Source organism: Trachypithecus francoisi, unplaced genomic scaffold (genome assembly GCF_009764315.1).
Source record: "Trachypithecus francoisi isolate TF-2019V2 unplaced genomic scaffold, Tfra_2.0 Lachesis_group8, whole genome shotgun sequence".
NCBI lineage: Eukaryota > Metazoa > Chordata > Mammalia > Primates > Cercopithecidae > Trachypithecus > Trachypithecus francoisi.
In genome coordinates, this window is record NW_022681473.1 from 42,512,742 (window position 1) to 42,533,622 (window position 20,881).

Consider the following 20,881-nt stretch of genomic DNA (forward strand, 5'->3'; position numbering starts at 1 on the left):
TCCTCAGCAAATGTAAAGGAACAGAAATTATAACAAACTGTTTCTCAGACCACAGTGCAATCAAACTAGAACTCAGGACTAAGAAACTCAAAATTAACAAATGGGATCTAATTAAGCTAAAGAGCTTCTGCACAGCAAAAGAAACTACCATCAGAGTGAATCGGCAACCTACAGAATGGGAGAAAATTTTTGCAATCTACTCATCTGACAAAGGGCTAATATCCAGAACCTATAAAGAACTCAACCAAATTTACAAGAAAAAAACAAAAACCCAGAGTGGGCAAAGGATGTGAACAGACACTTCTCAAAAGAAGACATTTATACAGCCAACAGACACATGAAAAAATCATCACTCACCATCAGAGAAATGCAAATCAAAACCACAATGAGATACCATCTCACATCAGTTAGAATAGCAATCATTAAAAAGTCAGGAAACAACAGGTGCTGGAGAGGATGTGGAGAAATAGGAACACTTTTACACTGTTGGTGGGACTGTAAACTAGTTCAACCATTGTGGAAAACAGTGTGGCAATTCCTCAAGGATCCAGAACTTGAAATAGCATTTGACCCAGCCATCCCATTACTGGGGATATGCCCAAAGGATTATAAGTCATGCTGCTATAAAGACACATGCACACATATGTTTACTGTGGCACTATTCACAATAGCAAAGACTTGGAATCAACCCAAATGTCCATCAGTGACAGACTGGATTAAGAAAATGTGGCACATATACACCATGGAATACTATGCAGCCATACAAAAGGATGCAGCTGGAAACCATCATTCTCAGCAAACTATCACAAGAACAGAAAAGCAAATACCACATGTTCTCATTCATAGGTGGGAAGTGAACAATGAGATCACTTGGACACAGGAAGGGGATCATCACACACTGGGTCCTATTGTGGGGAGGGGTGGGGAGGGATAGCATTAGGAGATATACCTAATGTAAATGACGAGTTAATGGGTGCAGCACACCAACATGGCACATGTATACATATGTAACAAACCTGCACATTGTGCACATGTACCCTAGAACTTAAAGTATAATAATAATAAAAAAAAAAACCACAAGTATACTGGCTACTTCAAATGGAGCACAGACTGAATAGTCAATAAGACATGGAAGGATGAAGCTGAAAAGGAAAGAGTCAATGATAATGAAGGTTTCAGGTGGAAGCAATAGGATGATGATGATGAGGATGATGATGAGGATGATGATGATGCTGATGGAACCTAACATTTGTTGAGAGTTTCCTATATGCTAGGCATTTTTCCAATTGCTAGTACTTTATTCATGTTCATAACAATCCCAGTAAGAAAGATTTTATCATTTTGCAGGTGGTGAAGTGTTTACCATTTTTCAAGTGATAAAATTGAGGCACAGAGCAGTTACAGAGTCTGCCCAAGGTCATGTAATAATCAATGTAAGTGCTGGAAATTAAAGCCAGGTGATCTAATTCCAGATCCTGTGACATTAACCACTACAGTAGAACTGCCTCCCTGGGAAACACAGTTATATTACATTTAACTAAGAGAACTCAGGAGACACCCTTTAGGGCAGAAGATTAAAAAGGGGGGACATGGCCGGGCGCGGTGGTTCAAGCCTGTAATCCCAGCACTTTGGGAGGCCGAGACAGGCGGATCACGAGGTCAGGAGATCGAGACCATCCTGGCTAACGTGGTGAAACCCCGTCTCTACTAAAAATAGAAAAAACTAGCCGGGCGAGGTGGCGGCGCCTGTAGTCCCAGTTACTCGGGAGGCTGAGGCAGGAGAATGGCGTAAACCCGGGAGGCGGAGCTTGCAGTGAGTTGAGATCCAGCCACTGCACTCCAGCCTGGGCGACAGAGCGAGACTCCGTCTCAAAAAAATAAAAAAAAAAAATAATAATAATAATAAAAAAAAGGGGGGGACATACATGAATTGGAAGAAGATTCAAAGAAATGTGTGTTTCCTAGCACTTACTTCACTATCACAACTACATTTGATGCATTAGGGTGAGCATTATCTCCCTAACAAAAATGTAACGTGGGTAAAAGATCCAAATATTCAGAATGAACACCGTGTTATAGCACAGCAATATAACATATCAGGAAATTTTAACATATTATCAGAAGCAGAAATAAAATGATAGAAAACATTTTTCTGAGTTTTCCTTTGGACTTTCTTTTCAAATCTTTATCTTCACATTAGTCCATGGTATAGATTCCATGTTTTGCTCCTCTGCAACTTGCATAGGTGACAGCAGAGGCCTTGGCCAAGGGATGAAGGACTGCATTATCACATTCCATATGGCTTTTTTTCTTCTTTGTTAGTTATCCTACAGAGTCACCTTATCATCAGAAAGGGTTTTGTATGTTGCATCTCTTTCTTTTTAAAGTCTCTTTTAAGCACAGATCACCTCTATTTAGCACACACTCTTCTTTCATCACAACAGGACTCTTTTGAAAAAGTCACCTGTTCTCACTATTTTTACTCCTTAACTTCACTCTTCTATCCACAGTAATCTCCTTCCACTCCCCTATAGTAATGCAATTGCCCTGCCTAGATTACCAATGACACTCTCAGGGGTGGCTTCTGATATTAGTATAGTATTTGACATTATTTCCCAAAACTTTAGTGGTTTTGGGAAGCCCCTTCTGGCTTCTCTCTTGCCTCTGTAGTTTCTTATGTCCCAGTTTCCATTTTGAGCTCTGATTTCTCTGCCCATCATTTAAATAAGTGGTTTTCAAACAGGATATTATGGTGTCCTGAGAAAAGGATGCCATGGAATAAAGACTTTGATAGGTGGTCTTAAAGATGAATCCCACTGATCTCTATAGTATTCATGTCCTTGAGTAATCTCCTCTTCATGAGGGTCAACTGGACTTACTAACTCTGATATAGTTTGCCTCTGTGTCCCCACCCAAATCTCATCTTAAATTGTACTTCTATAATTCCCACATGTTGTAGGAGGGATCTGCTGGGGGTGATTTGAATAATGGGGGCGGTTTTCCCCAGACTGTTCTTGTGGTAGTGAACAAGTCCCATGAGATCTGATGGTTTTATCAGGGGCTTCCACTTTTGCATCTTTCTCATTTTCTCTTGCCACCACCATGTAAGAAGTGCCTTTCACCTCCTGCCATGATTCTGAGGCCTCCCCAGTCATGTGGAACTGTAAGTTCAATTAAACATCTTTTTTCTTCCTAGTCTCAGGTATGTCTTTATCAGCAGTGTGAAAATAGACTAATACAAACTCCCTTCTAATAATTGGAATACCACAGATGTGATATGATGTCACTTCTGAGATTAGCCTATTAAAAAAAAAAAAAAAAAAAAAGGACTGTGGCTTCTATCTCTTGGATTGCTCATTCTGGAGAAGCCAGCCATCATACTGAAGGTCCATGTGACAAGGGACAGAGGCCTGACAAAATGCACGTGAGTGAGCCTGCAAGAGGGTCCTCTGCAAGATAATCCTTCAGATGAGACCACAGACATAGTTGACAACTGGACTGCAATATAATAAAACACCTTGAGACAGAGGCACTCAGCTAAGCCTAACCCAGATTCCTGACCCATGGAAACTGCAAAGTAATAAATATTTGTTGTTTTAAGCTGCTAAATTTGGGGTTGATTTGTTATGCAACAACAGACAATAATACAGGACCCTACGTGTTAGGCTTCATCATTCAGGTCATCTTTAATATCTTACTTTCACTCCCCACTATTCTTCCAATAGTCATTTAAGATTCCCTAAAATTTACTTTCTTAATATACCTTGGATTTATATCCCTTATTTCTACTATCACTCTGTTAGTTCAGGCCACCATGACTTCTGCCTTGATTATTTTAACACACCCGTAGATAGTCTACCCACATCTATACAATACAGAGGTGAAGAGCTCAGGTTCTTATTTCAGACTACCAAGTCTGAATTCAACCTCTGCTACTTACTATGTAAGTAATATTAGAAAAATTATTTAACCTCTCTCCTTAGTTATATCATCTATAAAATGGGAATATTACTATTAACAGTACTTACTTCATGGTGTGGTTCTAGCATATTAGCTTTTGCTTGTAACATGCTTAGAACACTGCCTGGTATAGTGAAAGTTCTCAATAAATGCTGTAGTTATTGAAAGGGAGTCTAACATAATGGTAAGAACATGGACAGCCAGCCTGTTAGATTTGAGTTGTTATTCTATCATTCATTATCTGAGTAAACCTGGAAAAATTGCTTTATAGCTCTGTGTCTCCATTTCTTTATCTGTAAGACACAGATAATAATAGTACTCAAGAATAAAATTGTTGTGAGGATTACATGAGTTAGTGCCTAAAAAGCAGGCTGAAAAAGACTGGCATTGAACATTACCAAGTGTTTTCAATTATTACTATAGCTGATCATTCTGCTGCTTTTTGATTCATTCATTACCTCACAAAAGTGATATTTCTTAACATCAGATCTGATTATGGCATTCTCCTGTTTAAACCTCTGTGATGGTCCATCCATTAGCCCCCACATGGCCTAACAGAACCTTCATAATCTGGCAAAACTCTCAAACCTCACACGTCTCCACTCTTCCCCACTAAACCTTAAACTCCAATCAGACTAAGCTGCTCGACCTTCCTCAGATGAGCCATGGTCTCCTATATATCTCTATCTCTTTTCTAGCATAAATACCCTTTCTACTATACTGCCTTGGCTAACTCCCACTTATTCTTTCAAAATTCCATTAATAGTATTACATTTCACAGGAATCTTCTCTAACCATCACTGACATTCTTTGCAATACACTTGTATACACACACTAACACATACGTAGGTGGATCCTCCCTTAAGCACCCATAGTTCTCTGTGCACACCTCAATATCTAATATCTAAGAGATTGTAACTAACTATGAACATTTCCATTTCTCTCCACTAGACATGAACTACGGAGTCCCCATCCAAGGCAGTGAACAAGAACATCTGGAACATTGTAGGCACTCAATAAATATTTCATCAACAAATAAATGAGGGCTCTAATTTACCACTTGCTTTGAGAAGCCATACGAACTTCCTTTATTGTGTTCCTACAGTTGACTTTTGTGGCACTACTTTGATATGGGGGTGGCAAAAACTAAAAGGGTTCTTCGTAAAGATCAAATAAGAACATGCTTTCTAGACAACTAAGAACCCTGAGAGGCTCCAGAGACTTTGCACCCATGTGTTCAACCCAACTCAGGGGAATGAAGTCATAACAATCTCTTTAAGCCCGTATGTTCCATAGCTTTGAGAAGGTGCATACCTGGCTAGAGTCTCTTATTTTAATTCCCCATTCCCACAGTATACTACAAGTATTTGGGGCAAGGAACAGTGGCTCACGCCTGTAATCCCAGCACTTCCGGAGGCCAAGACAAGCAGATCACGAGGTCAAGAGATCAAGACCATCCTGGCCAACATGGTGAAACCCTATCTCTACTAAAAATATACAAAAATAAGCTGTGCATGGTGGCAGATGCCTGTAGTTCCAGCTACTCAGGAGGCTGAGGCAGGAGAACCACTTGAACCCAGGAGGCAGAGGTTGCAGTGAGCCGAGACCACATCACTGCACTCCAGCCTGGCGACACGACAAGACTCTGCTTCAAAAAAAAAAAAAAAAAAAAAGAATTTGTATGAAATTGAAAGTGTTTGAGTACTTCAAACAAAAGCCTCAGACCAAAAACTCCAATGTGGTAGGTTTTGTATCTCATCTTTCAACAACTCTCTAAGTAGGCAGGTGGCCTTGTATTGGTACTCCATTAGCCAGGCAGTGTATTGATTTCCAAATGTGGGGAGGGTCAAGGTCTGAATCACTTCAAAAGTACCAAGAAAAATAAGTAAAGAGACCAAAGAGTTTCTTGTCTTTTTAGATTTAATCAAGGAACTGCTAAGTCCCTCGTTCTTAAGAACTTATAACAATGAGGAAGTTATGCTTTTTTCTCTCCCAATACCACTTGCTCTTTTTATATATCCTGAAAAAGGAAAATAACTGATGAGAAATGACATGTACTGCTGACGGAAATGGGAAAAACTGTCGAGGTCTCACCAAAAAATGAGCAGTGTCGGTGTTACTAATAAGATCTCCCACTGAATTCCCTCATTTCATAAAGGTTCTATCTATGTGAGATGAGCAAAGATTTTTTTTTCAAACAGAGCCTATGTTCTATAACTAGGATAGAGAAATGAAGGGAAAATATACCTATAAAACTGACTTAAAAAATAAAGAAAAGCTCTCCCTAAATTTGTAATACAGAGAAATTGAATCAATTTTTAAGAGTGTATTTTCATTACTAGAGTAAGTAGATCAGGGTAACAGTGACAGACAGTATTTGCATTTTTTTTGCAGTATATACATAGTGAGATCTCTGGCATTTCCTTTGACACAAATAATTTTCCCACAGATGTTTGCTTGAAGTTTCTATGCTACTGCACAAATGGAAAATAGAAGTAATAAACAAGTGATTGGAATGTTTTATGTAAGAAAATACAACTCATAAAAAGTGATGGCAAATAGCAAACTAAAGTGTTGATCAGACTAAGAAACAATATTTCAATTTAAGTTAAAAACTAAGAAATGTGTCCAATAAAGTATATACAGAGCTACACAGTGTAATTCAACTCACTCTGTACCATAAAACCACTCTAGAATATAGAGGGAAAGGAGTTAATGCTTTTCAAAAAATGCTTTGCACTCTTATCTTCAAATCAGTGATATATCCTTGCTAAATGATCTCCCTGTAGAAGATACTGACTTTATTAGATCTCAAATGATATATTAATGAAAGCCAGTCTTGTCTGGAGAGGATATTATCAAGATATTTATTCGGCAAGAGGATGATATCACAGATGATAGAAAGGACAGTGGAGGAACAGACAAGGTACTGAACAGATATGAGACAGAAAAGGATATACGAGTGGCCACTTGGCACATGAAGAAGCTGTTCATCAGGGACATGCAACTTAATAAACAATGCCATGCCACTATGCACCCACAAGAATAGCAAAATGTTAAAGGACTGACCATAACAAGTGTTGGTGAGAATATGGAGCAATTAGTACTCTCACATATGGTGGTGAGAATATTAAATTGTACACTTTGGACAAAAGTTCTGAGAGTTTCTTATAAAACTGAATATACATTTTATGATTCTTCACACCAAGATAATTACCCAAGATAAATAAAAATGTATGTTTACAAAATGCCTTAATAAAAACTACTTATAGCAGCTTCATTTATAATTAGCCAAAACCTGGACAGAATCAGAATCAATAGAGTGTTTTAGTAAACTGGTTCACGTGATTGTGGGGCTAGCAAGGCCAAAGTCTGTAGGGCAGGCCAGCAGGCTGGAAAACCAGGCACAAGTTGATGCTGCAGTCATAATGCTGAATTTCTTCTTCAGCAAAGCTCAGTTTTTACTCCTCAGGACTTCAACTGATTGGATGAGGCCCAAAGACATTAGTCAGAATAATATGTTTTACTTAGAGTCAATTGATTGTAGATGATAAATACATACACAAAATACCTTCATGGCAACATCCACATTGGTGTTTGAGTAAATAACTGGGTACTATGGCCTGGCCAAGTTGACACATACAACTAACTATACTATACTGTCTGATTTTATTTATTTAAAATTCTAGGAAAAGGAAAACTAACCTAGAGAAGCATCAAATTAGAAGAAAGTTTGCCTCTTGGGGTTGAGGGAGGAGTGATGAGAAAAGAATATGAGAAAACTTTCTATGGTGATGGTAAGTTTCTATGTATTGAGAGGAGTTTGAGTTACACAAGTATGTGTATGTATGAAACGTCAGTGAATGTACACTTGAGATTTGTTCATTTTATTTTGTAAACTTTATAACAAAATAAAAAATCTGTAAACAACATTCGAATCTATTTAATAATACATGTGATGATGTATTTAGAGAGAAAAGTACTGATATAAAATGAGACTGATAGATGGATGTAGCACTGAAGACATAGATAAGTAATAAGGTGAGTATAGTAGAATGTTTATGGCAAGAGTATAGGTCAGGAGTTCATAGAAGTTCACTGTAAAATGCTTTTAGTTTTGCTGTATGTCTAAAATTATCACAACAAAATGTTGGGAAAACAAACCAATCTCTCAAAATAAGTTATACATATATTTTCTTCAACCAACTGGAAAGCAGTATTTTATCAGTGGTGAAAACCATCTAATTTGGGATTAAGTGACCAGGTTGCAAATCCCAGCTCTGCAATTGTGCTGGTTATACAGCCTCTACTATGCTATTTAATATCTCTAAGACCTAGTTTAATCATTCATAAAATGTGAATAGCAAATGGGATTTGCGCATGTGGGTGTACGTGTGTGACCAAAGTATTTAGTGTGGTATATATTAGGTGATCAATGTGCTTTGTGGCACGATTATCATTATATTGCCTGAAATGACTTTTCTCCACACTTTTCCAGTGACCAAAATGGCCGAGTGGTCTCTTCTGCTTGACTAACCTTTAGACAGGTTCCTTCCTGACTTTAGGTCCCTGACTTCTATTTTATTAGAGGGTTTGCTTTAGACAGCTTATAAGTGTAAATCCTTCCTCTGCCTTTTAGAAATGTAAATCTTCTCCCAGTCTCTTGCCAGTTTTATGACCCAGGAATGTCTTTCTTTAGGATCTGAGAGCCATGTATTTGAAACACAGTCATCAAGGAAAATAGAGCCCCTATCTCCCCTATCTCATAGTCTCTCTTGGGAGAGCAGGAGCCTAACTTTGGTGGGCAGTTTGTTCCATGCAGTGCAACAACGTCCTATCACATAGATATGAGGAGTTTGTTTTCTCTTTTGGACAAAGCCAATTGGCAAACATCGGTGGCCTATGACTTATCTCTAATGTCCCACAGTACTTTTCCACTAGCTCATCCCAGCACTTAAAACTCCTCCCTCCTTTTGTTTCAGTGGAGTTGAGTTCAGACTGAGTTCTTTCCCCTTTTGCCTATTTAAATAGCCTGAATCAAGTCATCTTTGCCTGTTTAACTTTGTCCCATGCAATTTTTTCTTTGACATAGGGTAATTGTTACTTATCCTTTTAAGGGTCAGCTTATATGTCACCGTTTTAAGGAAGCTTTAGCATCCTCCACATTACCTTCCTCACAAAGATTTCATTGCCTTCTTCACTCTCACAATACTTGGTAGTTGCTTCAAATAAGATATATTTGGTTTTGTTTATCTGCTTCATCTCCCACACTGGGAATTCCTTGATATGCGAGTACTTCTTGCATCTCTGTATCTCAGCTTCCAGAACAACCATTATTCCATAATAAACATCAATTAGTGGTGGCTGAATGAATAAATAATCAAATGAACAAAGATATCAGGTCCAGTTCTTGCCATAACACGACGCTGAGCAAAGGATGACCAGAAGGCTAGCAACTGCTTATTTAATGTCTGATGGATCTGAGGCAATCACAAAGAACACATTATCTGATAAATGTAAAACAAACATCTGTACTGAGCAAGTGGGAAAAGAATATCCATCCTTCTCTTGGAATGCATCTCATTTTATGCCGTCTACTAGTTTCTAGCATTTTTGGATTTTAAACATCTCCCTACCACTAAGCTACACTTCTGGTTTAACAAACTTATACACATATGTGTTAAAGCATTTTTATTTTCTTTTAGATAAGGAATAACATTACATAGTAGCTCAATTGCTTAAGCTATAAGTGTGCTAAACTGAATGTTAGAGCGTTGTGAGTTACATGTTTGCCTTGACAGTGTTTTTCTAAAAAAGAATACAATAACCTCAGTCTTCTATGCCTCAAAGTTTGTGCATACCAGGAAAAGACAGATTTCAAAGCTAACAGAACACATAGTTTCACCACATACACAAGTAACACAGGCTACATTTATTGGGTGCTAGCTATAGGAAAGTATTGAGCTAAGCACTTTATAAGCATTATTTTATTTAAACACCAATTCTGTGATTCAGATATTATATTATTTTTACTGACCAAGCTCATCTTGAAATCTTCCTTTGCTCACTTTGTCCTATCTATGTGACCTTCTTTCTATTCTTGAATTTCCCACCTCTGAGCTTTTGTATTAGCTGTTTTCTCCATCAGAACTCTTTTTTTTCCTGCAAGTCTTCCTTTGGCTGGTTCCCTCCATCCTTCATGTCTCAGCTTAAATCTCATCTTCTTACACAGGCTTTTCCTGACCACCCAAGCTAGAGTCGCTGCCTACTCTCCCCAAGCCAATTGATAGCCCTTCCCCTTGAATTATCTTTATTATATCAGTGGTTCTCAAAGTGTGCTCTACAGCCCTGTGAGAATCTCAGGCTCTTTTGGGGCATATGTGAGGACAACCGTATTCTCATAATAATACTGAGATCTTATCTGCCTTTTTTGCTGTATCTACATTTGTACTAATTGTGTAAAAGCCATAAGAAAATAAGTAAATAAGAACCTTGGTGCCTTGGCACGAATCAAGACATTGGCCTCAAGCTGTGCTAGTGGTCATTGTGTGTTTCACCACCATGCAATTCTAGATACAAGACAAGCAATCCCATTACTGGGTATATACACAAAGGATTATAAATCATTCTACTATAAAGACACATGCACACATGTGTTTATTGCAGCGCTATTCACAATAGCAAAGACTTGAAACCAACCCAAATGCCCATCAATAATAGACTGGATAAAGAAAATGTGACATATATACACCATAGAATACTATGCAGCCATAAAATGGTTGAGTTCCTGTCCTTTGCAGGGACATGGATGAGGCTGGAAACCATCATTCTCAGCAAACTAACACAGAAACAGAAAACCAAACACCACATGTTCTCGCTCGTAAGTGGGAGTTGAACAATGAAAACATATGGACACAGGGAGGGGAGCATCACACACCAGGGCCTATTGGGGAGTGGGGGGCTAGAGGAGGGATAGCATTTGGAGAAATACCTAATGTAGATGATGGGTTGATGGGTGCAGCAAACCACCATGACACATACATATCTATGTAACAAACCTGCACATTCTGCATGTGTATCCCAGAACTTAAAGTATAATAATAACAAAAAAGAATGAAAAACAAAAAGCATCACTTAAGAATTTCCTTAACATAATAGTAAAATCTATTACTTTTATTGAACCTCCACCCTTAAATACACATCTTTTCAATACTCTATGTGATGAAATGGGAAGTACACATAAAGTGATTTTGCTGCACAACAAAGACAATGATTATCTCAAAGTAAAGCACTTACGTGATTGAGTTGAGAACTGAAAACTGAATTAACCATTTTTCATGAAGCAGCATTTTATTCAAAAGAACAACTGAAAAACTTGAGTATTTGGCAGACATTTTCTAAAAAATAAACAAAGTGAGTCTGTCGTTTCAAGAAAACAAGTGACAGTATTTGTTGCCAGTGATAAAATTTGAGTTTTCCAACAAAAATTAGAATTTTGGAAAATTTGTATATGCCATCATGAGCTTGAAAGCTTCCCAATGCGTAAGACTTATCTGATGATAACACTGGTCATATTAACAAATGTTTTCTGATATTTTAAAATGAAATATGTCAAAATTTGGAAGATGTGCATAATTCAGTAAACTAATACTTTCCACATGGCCAATACTTGATGGTACAAAATCATAAATGCATAAAAGATTTATTCAGAGTGCAAGGCCGACTGATGGCTTTTAATGTAACAAAGTATGAAAAGTTCATTGATATGATTTTAGACTTTACATTGTAATTAACATTAAGGAAACAACCACTTGTCAAGTTGTGATGTAGTATTGGGAAACAGCCACAATTACCTGAAAATGCTATTATAGTAGTCTTCCCTTTTCCAACTACTTATCTGTGTGAGGCTGGATATTCTTTTTTTAATATTTATTTTTTAGACCCAGGGTCTTGCTCTGTTGCCCAAGCTGGAGTGCAGTGGTGCAATTATGACTCAGTGGTGATTCAAGCTCCTGGGCTCAAGCCATCCTCCCATCTCAACCTCCCAAGTAACTGGACTACAGTCACGTGCCACGATGCTGTTTTTTTTTTTTTTTTTTTTTTAAATTTTTATATCGACAGAGTTTCACTATGTTGATCAGGCTGATCTCAAACTCCTAGATTCAGGTGATCTTCCTGCCTTGGCCTCCCAAAGTGCTAGAATTACAGGCATGAGCCACCATGCTATATTCTGTTATGCATATATTAAAGACTTGCAAAAATGTGGAAAATGACACTCTTCCCACTAATTTGTTTTTAATTTGTAAACTATAGTCATTTTCAATGAAAAATGTTTTTATGTTAACACGTAATGGGATAATTCTTGTTATTTTTAGATAAATTAATAATTTAAACTTTTTATTTTAGTTTTTAATATGATAAATATCAATAGATATAACCTATACAAACAAAATTTCCTTTGGATATTTTGTAATTTAAGATTTCTCAAAGTTCCAAGACAAAAAAATTAAGGATCAGTCATTTACAGCAGATATCACCAGCTTACATTCTATTCTATATTTTTAGTTTTTGTTTATTGTCTATCTCCATCTATCAGATTATTAGCCATGAGAAGAGGGCTATATCTGTCTTGTTTGTTAATATCTTCTGTGCCTAAAAGAGTGACTGGCATATACTAGATGCTTCATAAAAACATTTGTTGACATGAATGAATCTTAATTTTAAGGATGAAGAAATGACATCTGAAACAGGTTTTCAGTTATGTACCTAAGGTCACATCACTAGTAAGTGGCTGAGGAAGCATTCAAATACAGCTTTGTCTAATTTCAAAGCTCATGCACTTAATTAAGTTATTCAATGAAATTGCCTCTGCAGTGAGGATTTGGAGGTGGTCTTATCACAGCAATATTTAGCCTTAATGTCAAAAGACTTGTAGTCTTTACAAACTTCTATAGTATTTTGTCTTAGACATGAAATTATTATAAAACTACAAAGAACTTTAGAGGGTATTTATTTCAACTTCTTATAGAGTTGGGTCATACAGTTACTTATTTATACAACTAAGGGACTGAGCCCCAGAGCTTCCATCCATACCCATGAGGGCAATATGTTGTGGAAACAAAGTCATAAGAATCACATGAAGTTACTTTCATTTCTTCTGCCTCATCCCAGATTTCTTTTCTAAAATCCCAGATGATAAGGAAAGGCATGGAAGAAATGGAGCCTGGCATGCTAAATTGAGGGCTCTGACTTTCTGACCCCAGCAAATCTATTTTTCCATCGTTGACAATTAGGCCACACATCCTTTAGAGGTGTGCCTTGATCAATGACACCCAGCTACACAAAGCAGGCCCTGCCCTCTGAGCGACCACTTCATCTAAAATGGATGCACATTCTAGCTTTTCCTGCACTAGGCCAAGGTGCAGTGTATAGGTCTTTAGAGATCAAGGTCCTTTGGTAAGGCCCTTGCCAAGTCTCTCTTGTAATTGAATTGTTTTTCCTTTACATTTGATACTTAAACCAACAAATAAAAATGTTTTATTTCCAAATCATTTCAAATGTTGTAAGGCAGCAACCAGAGCAAATGTGACTCAAATCATCACTAAAGAATATGTTCATGGGAATGTGCACATAAAACATAGCTGAGTAGTTGTAGAATATAATAAAAAAAGGGCACTGTGCCTCCCATACTTTGCTGTCACAGTGCTCAGGGCAATACCTATTTCACACCAATTCCAATGCCCAGGGAAACACCCGTGATCAGTGCTGGCTTTAAGCACTGAGTGGCTACTTAGGGTGGTAAGCTCCCCAGCTTCTAGCATAGAGCAGATGATCAATACATAATCATTGAATGACTAATTTTCCACAATGTCAGTACATATTTCAAGCATTCACCATGAGTACGGCCCCTCTAATCTGGAAACGATATGCTTGTGCTGAAGAACCAACAAATCCTGCAGTCTGTAGCACAGAAGGTTAAATTCATAAATCCTGGAGGTTTATGTACTTCTGTTTGTTAAGATGATAATATTTTACCTGTAGAGAGATGTTACATCCAGATCACTGCCGTCAGATGAAAATATCGGCTTAGCCTACAGCCCTACTACAAAATATAAAATCATAATGTCTAGAGAAAACAAACATGTTGTCATTTGGAGGGAGGGGTGTGGTTAGGAAAGCAATAAATAAGTCAGATAATTAAGTCAAATTGACTTAATAGAAGGTTTAAAGTATCCTAATCGCTACTGTCTGAATGTGTTTCCCCCAAATTCATGTGTTCAAACCTAATCACCAATGTGATAGTATTAGGAGGTAGGACCTTGGGAGGTGATTAGGTCATGAGAGACAAACCTTCATGATGGGATTAATGCCCTTATAAAAGAGGCCTCAGATGAAGGCTGGGGTGAAATCGCAGCATATAGCAGATGCTACAAGATCATACCACTGCACTCCAGAGCAAGACCGCCTCAAAAAAAAAAAAAAAAAAAAAAGAGGCCTCTGAAAGCTGTCTTGCACCTTCCACCATGTGAAGGACACAGCAAACAGTTGCCATCTATGAGCCAGAAAAGGGGCCCTCACCAGACACTGCATCTGCTGGCGCTTTGATCCTGGACTTGCCAGCCTCCAAAACCGTGAGAAATGGATGTTTGCTTAAAAGCTATCCCATTTATGGTATTTTCTTATAACAGTCTGAATGGACTAAGCACAAACTATTGCATTTTGTAGTTATTTTTCCCCACCCTTGCTATTACTCTTTTATTTCTGTATTTCAATATATGTATTATCCAGACATTAGCACAAACTAGGTGCTTAATAATTTTTGTTGAATTAACTCAATACACTGGTTCTCCCATTATGGTTTGAGGATCCCTGGAGGCAATGGTGTGCTGGAGCAGCTTCTATCATCTCTTAAGGACCCACTGTCAAATTTTATTTTTACTATTATTTATTTTAGTTTAGTTTAGTTTTTTGAGACAGAGTCTTGCTCTGTCACCTAAGCTGGAGTGCAGTGGTGCGATCTAGGCTCACTGCAAGTTCTGCCTCCCTGGTTCACACCATTCTCCTGCCTCAGCCTCCCAAGTAGCTAGGACTACAGGTGCCCTCCACCACGCCTGGCTTTTTTTTTTTTTTGTATTTTTAGTAGAGACAGGGTTTCACTGTGTTAGCCAGGATGGTCTTGATCTCCTGACCTCATGATCTGACTGCCTTGACCTCCCAAAGTGTATATTTTATTTTATTTTAAGTTCCAAGATATATATGCAGGATGTGCATGTCTGTTACATAAGTAAACATGTGCCATGCTGGTTTGCTGCACCTATCAACCCATCACCTCGATATTAAGCCCCACATGCATTAGTTATTTATCGTGATGCTCTCCCTCCCCCAAACCCCAACAGACACCAGAGTGTGTTGTTCCCCTTCCTGTGTCCATGTGTTCTCATTGTTCAGCTCCCACTTATGAGTGAGAACATGTGGTGTTTGGTTTTCTGTTCCTGTGTTAGTTTGCTGAGGATAATGGCTTCCAGCTCAATCCATGTCCCAGCAAGGGACATGATCTTGTTGCTACTTATGGCTGCATAGTATTCCATCATACACATGTACCACATCTTCTTTATCCAGTCTATCACTGATGGACATTTAGGTTGATTCCATGTCTTTGCTATTGTGAATAGTGCTACAATGAACATACACATGTATGTATCTTTATAATAGAGTAATTTATATTCTAATATCCCGAATCTACAAGGAACTTTAACAAATTTACAAGAAAAAAATACCCTATCAAAAAGTGGGCAAAGGACATGAACAGACACTTCTCAAAAGAAGACATTTATATGGCCAACAAATATGAAAAAATACTCAACCTCACTGATCAATAAGGAAATGCAAATCAAAACCACAATGAGATACCATCTCACACAAGTCAAAATGGCGATTATTAAACAATCAAGAAACAACAGATGCTGACGTGGCTGTGAAGAAAGAGGAACACTTCTACACTGTTGGTGGGAATGCAAATTAGTTCAACCATCGTGGAAGACAGTGTGGCGATTCCTGAAGGATCTAGAACGAGAAATACCATTTGACTCAGCAGTCCCCACTGTCAAATTTTAAAGAATTTTGTGAGTCAGTCCTTAAACATAATCATTATTTAAAAAGTGTATTATAAAAACATTCAATTAAACAAATTATATTAATATAAAGATAATAAATATTCACAACCCATCATTTCCTAATCATTTTACTACAATCTTGTTAGGCTCTTGCAGTTATTTCTAGCTATTGTATTTGTATGGTAGAAACACTATATAATAATGAGCTACCCTGTCTTTTCCCAACTGTCTTTTCCCAACTTTGCATTATCAGTCATGTTGGGAGTATTTACACCAGAGAAATTGGCAGTGCTACAAAGTGGCCTTTCTCTCCTTCAATAATGAACTAGTTTTTAAAACACTGTCCACAAGTGGAGCAGCACACCACTTACTGAGAGTTCTCAAGAATCTTTCTGGTGCTAGGTCCTCTCTTTTTGTATGAGTGGCTAGATTTCTTCATGCATGTTAATCAAAGTAACACACTAAAACAGATTGAATGCAGAAGCAGAGATGAGACTCCGACTATAAGTTCCACATTAGTTTTCAAAAAATGGAAAACTCTTCTCATTAATTTTCCTCATAAAAATGAGTTATTTGGGTTATCATATAATGTTTTACTGCTATTTTAAAATGAATTAGTATTTTTATTCCTAATTTTGCATTTTAGTATGATAAATAGTGATAGATACAACTCACAAAAACGAAAGTCCTTGGGGTCCTTAATATTAGAGTGTGAAGGAGACTGAGATCAAAAGTTTTCATTTTTCAATGCAGTTAATTCCACACTTCACTTTTTCTGACTTAGCGTAGTTAAACCAGAAAAGCAGGTCTGTATTCTTACGGCTTTGTGACCTTGGTAAGTTAATTCTTTACCTCCTAAAATCTTCATTTCTCCAACTGTGAAAAGGCAATGTTGGAAAAGATTTTGTCTCAATGAATAACTTTTTTTTAGCTTTTAGCTTCTGTAACTTCAAGAATTATAAACGAGCTTTGCTCCTAGCTTGAGGGCAGTACAATTATTTCTGCTTTGTCATCCTTTTTATACCTCCAAATCCCATCATCACTGTCTTTAACAATCTGTTCTGCCTAAACTCCTCCCCCCCGCAAAGATTTTTCATTGGATTACATCACTGTGCAGTAATTACAGAATTTACTGTTTCCAGTTGTCAAAAAAAAAAAAAAAAACAGTTCTGCACTAAACTGCATGCATGCAGCACATACAAAACACAGTGCAGACCAAGAAAATGCCAGTTTAGTGTCACCCCATCCATCAGGTGGAAAAATTAAATGCCTAAAGCAGGCACTGCGACCGAATTTAATAAAGCATACTATTACTCAGGCCCTGCCTTGCATCTCCTCACTGCAGCGGAGTGAAATAGAAAGACATGTGCTGCCTGTGAAGTTTCTCTTTTCTGTGAAAACACCACGGATTGCTATGTGCTTGGCGTCCTTAACGAATGTGTGAATATGTGTCTTAATTCCAGGTTAGTGCGCGTCTGCTTTGCCTCCGAAATCACTGCGGCAGAATACAAACAATGTATAAAATAAAAAGCCTTTGCCAAGTGCGCCAAGACTACAGCCTTCACTTACGAATCACATCTGCGTCTCCTTTCCCTTTACGCACCCGCAGTACGATCAACATGTGAAATCGCACCCCAGTCTGCCGGGAATTTGATTTCCACTTCCTCTCCCAACATCAAATCACCACGAAAACCAACCCTTCCGGGCGCGAAGCTGCACGTAAGGTGGGGAAGGCCAAGAGACTGCGTGGCGAGCGCGCACTGTGGGGCGCGCCTGCCTCCCGCCGCAGACCTGCGAGTGAACTGCGGTCCACGGCGGCCTGGGCGGGGAAGAAGCCGAGGAGTAAGAGATGCGATAAAATGGCTGCCAGGAGGGGGTTGCTCTGTGCTAAGGACAGCATGCCCTCCCCAAGGGATCCAGTGTGCTCCCAGCCCGCCTCCAGGCAGCGGCCGAGACGCCTCACGTTTGGGGCGCATCCCAAGGCCAAGGCGAGGCGACTTTCGCAGCTTCATTTAGCTCTGCAGAAGGTCACCTCCGCCCCCACCCCCATGCGGCACGTGCGGCAAGGCATCGCCATGGCAACCTTGCTTTCCGCCCCTCTCGTTATTGAACAGCTGAGACACCCAGCGTCCCTGAACTTGTTACTGCACAAGTTAATGCGGTCCTCTGAGGGCTTGGTTTCCTAACTATTGTTCTTTGGGCCACTGACTGCTTCCTGAAACAAACAAAAAAAACAAAACAAAACCCTACGCGTGTGTCTCAGACGTTCTCCCCACCACTCCTGGCCACAAATGTGAGCGAATCCGGTCATTCTCTTCCTAGGAAGCGCAACAGAATAAGCTGGAAGGAAGCAAGGAGTCAAGTCTAACCGTGATTTACTGATACTAATGTTGTCACCATTTTGACGTTTGCAGCCTTCAGTTTCACTAGATATAAACCATTAATAGTTATATGACTACCTCTCTCATATATGGTTGGTGAGTGAGTAAATTGATGCAATCTTCCTGTAGGCAACTTTTTCAAGAAATAAAGAGGCTTGAACAAAATATAGCTACAAAGATACTCATAGCAGCAAATGTTTATAATAGTTGTTTTTAAATCAAGGTAAATGTAAGAAAACAGTTGGTTAAAGTGATGAATACAATGAGATAACCACTGGGTGATGCGATTACAGGTGACTTTTTCTTTTTCTTTGACGGTGGTAAGAATTATATAAGAACAAAAACATGTTTTGTTTTATTGTTTCAACAGGTCTGATGTGGTTTATAAACATATAAACGGATCATTACTTATAGATTATACATAAAAATGTTTTCGTCAAAGGAAAGTATGAAGATTAAAATGGAAGAGCTCTGCATCACTTGGATCATTTGTTATTGTTTTTGTTTTTTTCCCCCTCAGATATCAAGGTATTTGCATTTGGTTTGGGAAAAATTATTTTTAATTATTTATGTTCTACCAAAGAAAACAAAATGATTTTCCATTGAACACATAATAGTATTAAGAAATACTCAAAATCATCTTATTGTCATAAACCTTCATTAAGGATAAAGGCTTTCATTTTGTTCTTGTTCTCTGGCTATAGAATTTCAGTTCAAAGAGCAGTTGTTGTTTTAAAATGGAAATTCATGAGTGCTGAGAAGCCTGGCTGCAGAGCCAGATTGTGCTCAAAGTGGAATCCTTCAAAACTGCCTTATCTGAGGTCCCTGCACCCGGGCCCTGAAACAGCAGGGAGTAGCTTGTCATCTCATTTACACAGAACTGCATGATCCTTCAGGGAAACCACTTTCTTCCCACTGTAAAAGTGAACCTGGCTGTTGTCGAGTAGCCTGTAAGAAGCCCTGCAGTATCACACTAAAGACACCTCATCTCTGAGGAGTGCTCAGGGAGAGACCAGGCCTGACCAACAGTTGCAATTAAATCAGGACCTTTTAAGGCTTGGAAAATGCTCACTGTGAATTATTCTAAAAGAAAAAAAAATCATAGACCTGGGCAAAAATTTAGCTACGCGAATTTGGTTTTTATACTATTTTATAATAGTAAAATTTTAGAATCCACATAAATGTCAAAGAATTAAAAATAAATCTGTGTTACAGCTGGATGATAAAACTATATGCGGCCATTAAAATTGAACATATAGGAGAATATGCAGTCATGTGGGAAAGTGTTCGTTGTGCCATGTTAAGTGAAAAGAAAAGCATGTTAAAAATAGAATGTACATCATGACCCAATTTTTATAAAATATTTTGTAATGCAGGCAAGATTTAATGTGTTACATACATCACTCAAAATTTAAGCTCCAAAATTGTGGATTGCCAGTTGTATTTTTTCTTTTTATTTTTCCTTCTCTAATAAGTCCATTAATAATAAGGTATTAATGGCTAAGTGATTATCAATAGGGCATTAATGAGAGAGAGTGTATTTTATTAGTACCCAGGAAATGGTACTACACACTCTGATGACTTTTCAGGAATGCGTTTTGCAGACACTTCAGAACATTTCCAAAGCATACATTTTATAAGCTTAGTAATTAGAGGATGATAGATTGCCTGAGTCACATTACCCACTTCACATATCCATTCATCTGGACTAAAGCGTTTACACCTTGTGTTTCTTTCCAACCTAAGTTTTAGAGCAAATATAACACAATTTTCCTGAAGACATCTGTTTACAACATTGAAAAGATTAAATCAAGCTAAGGATTGTCCAGGCACCTAGTAAGCACATTCTATGTATTCTCAGAGTGCACATGTGCTCTGGATTCAGGTCTGATTTTCCATAAACCCCTCATTTATAATTGGAGAAGCAGTTGCCCACATGACTCTATAATGGAAAATCCACAAAGGCTGTCCCCTCAGGGTGGATGGCCAAGCTTTGCAGCCCAGCCCGGTAGGCCCTTTATTTCCTGGTTCCTGCTAACCTCTTCATGTCTCACCCCTGCCTTTCCCACCTCCTGTGCTCAGCCACAGTGAGACTATCATGGTGAACACAAATGGAATCTTCCTATGTGCTGGACATTTTTTATGGGATAGGTATTACTCTAATATCATTCCTCCCATTTTACATATGGAGATGCTGAGGCACGGACACATCAAACAATCTCATCATTCACAGTTCCTATCGTTTACAGTTAATAAGGATTAAGATGCAAACCCAGGAAGCCTGGCTCTTGTTCTTAACTGTTATATCTCCACCCAGGTAATATGTAGATTCCCAAATGAATTATTAGCTTCAATGACTTTCTGCTTTAACCTTTCTGTATAGGCTCCTTCTGTGTAGAAGTTCTTTCCATTTAGTCAAACTCTGAT

The 20,881-nt window shown here is 38.3% G+C and overlaps 1 long non-coding RNA gene across 1 annotated transcript in view; it reads left to right on the forward strand.

Moving 5' to 3' along the window:
- The window catches only part of LOC117080978, a 52,775-nt gene extending 47,759 nt beyond the window's left edge, over positions 1 to 5,016 (forward strand). Inside the window, exon 4 of the long non-coding RNA XR_004436033.1 lies at positions 4,912 to 5,016. This is a non-coding gene — a long non-coding RNA (uncharacterized LOC117080978). The remainder of the gene's footprint in view (positions 1 to 4,911) is intronic.
- The last annotated feature ends 15,865 nt before the right edge of the window (positions 5,017 to 20,881 follow it).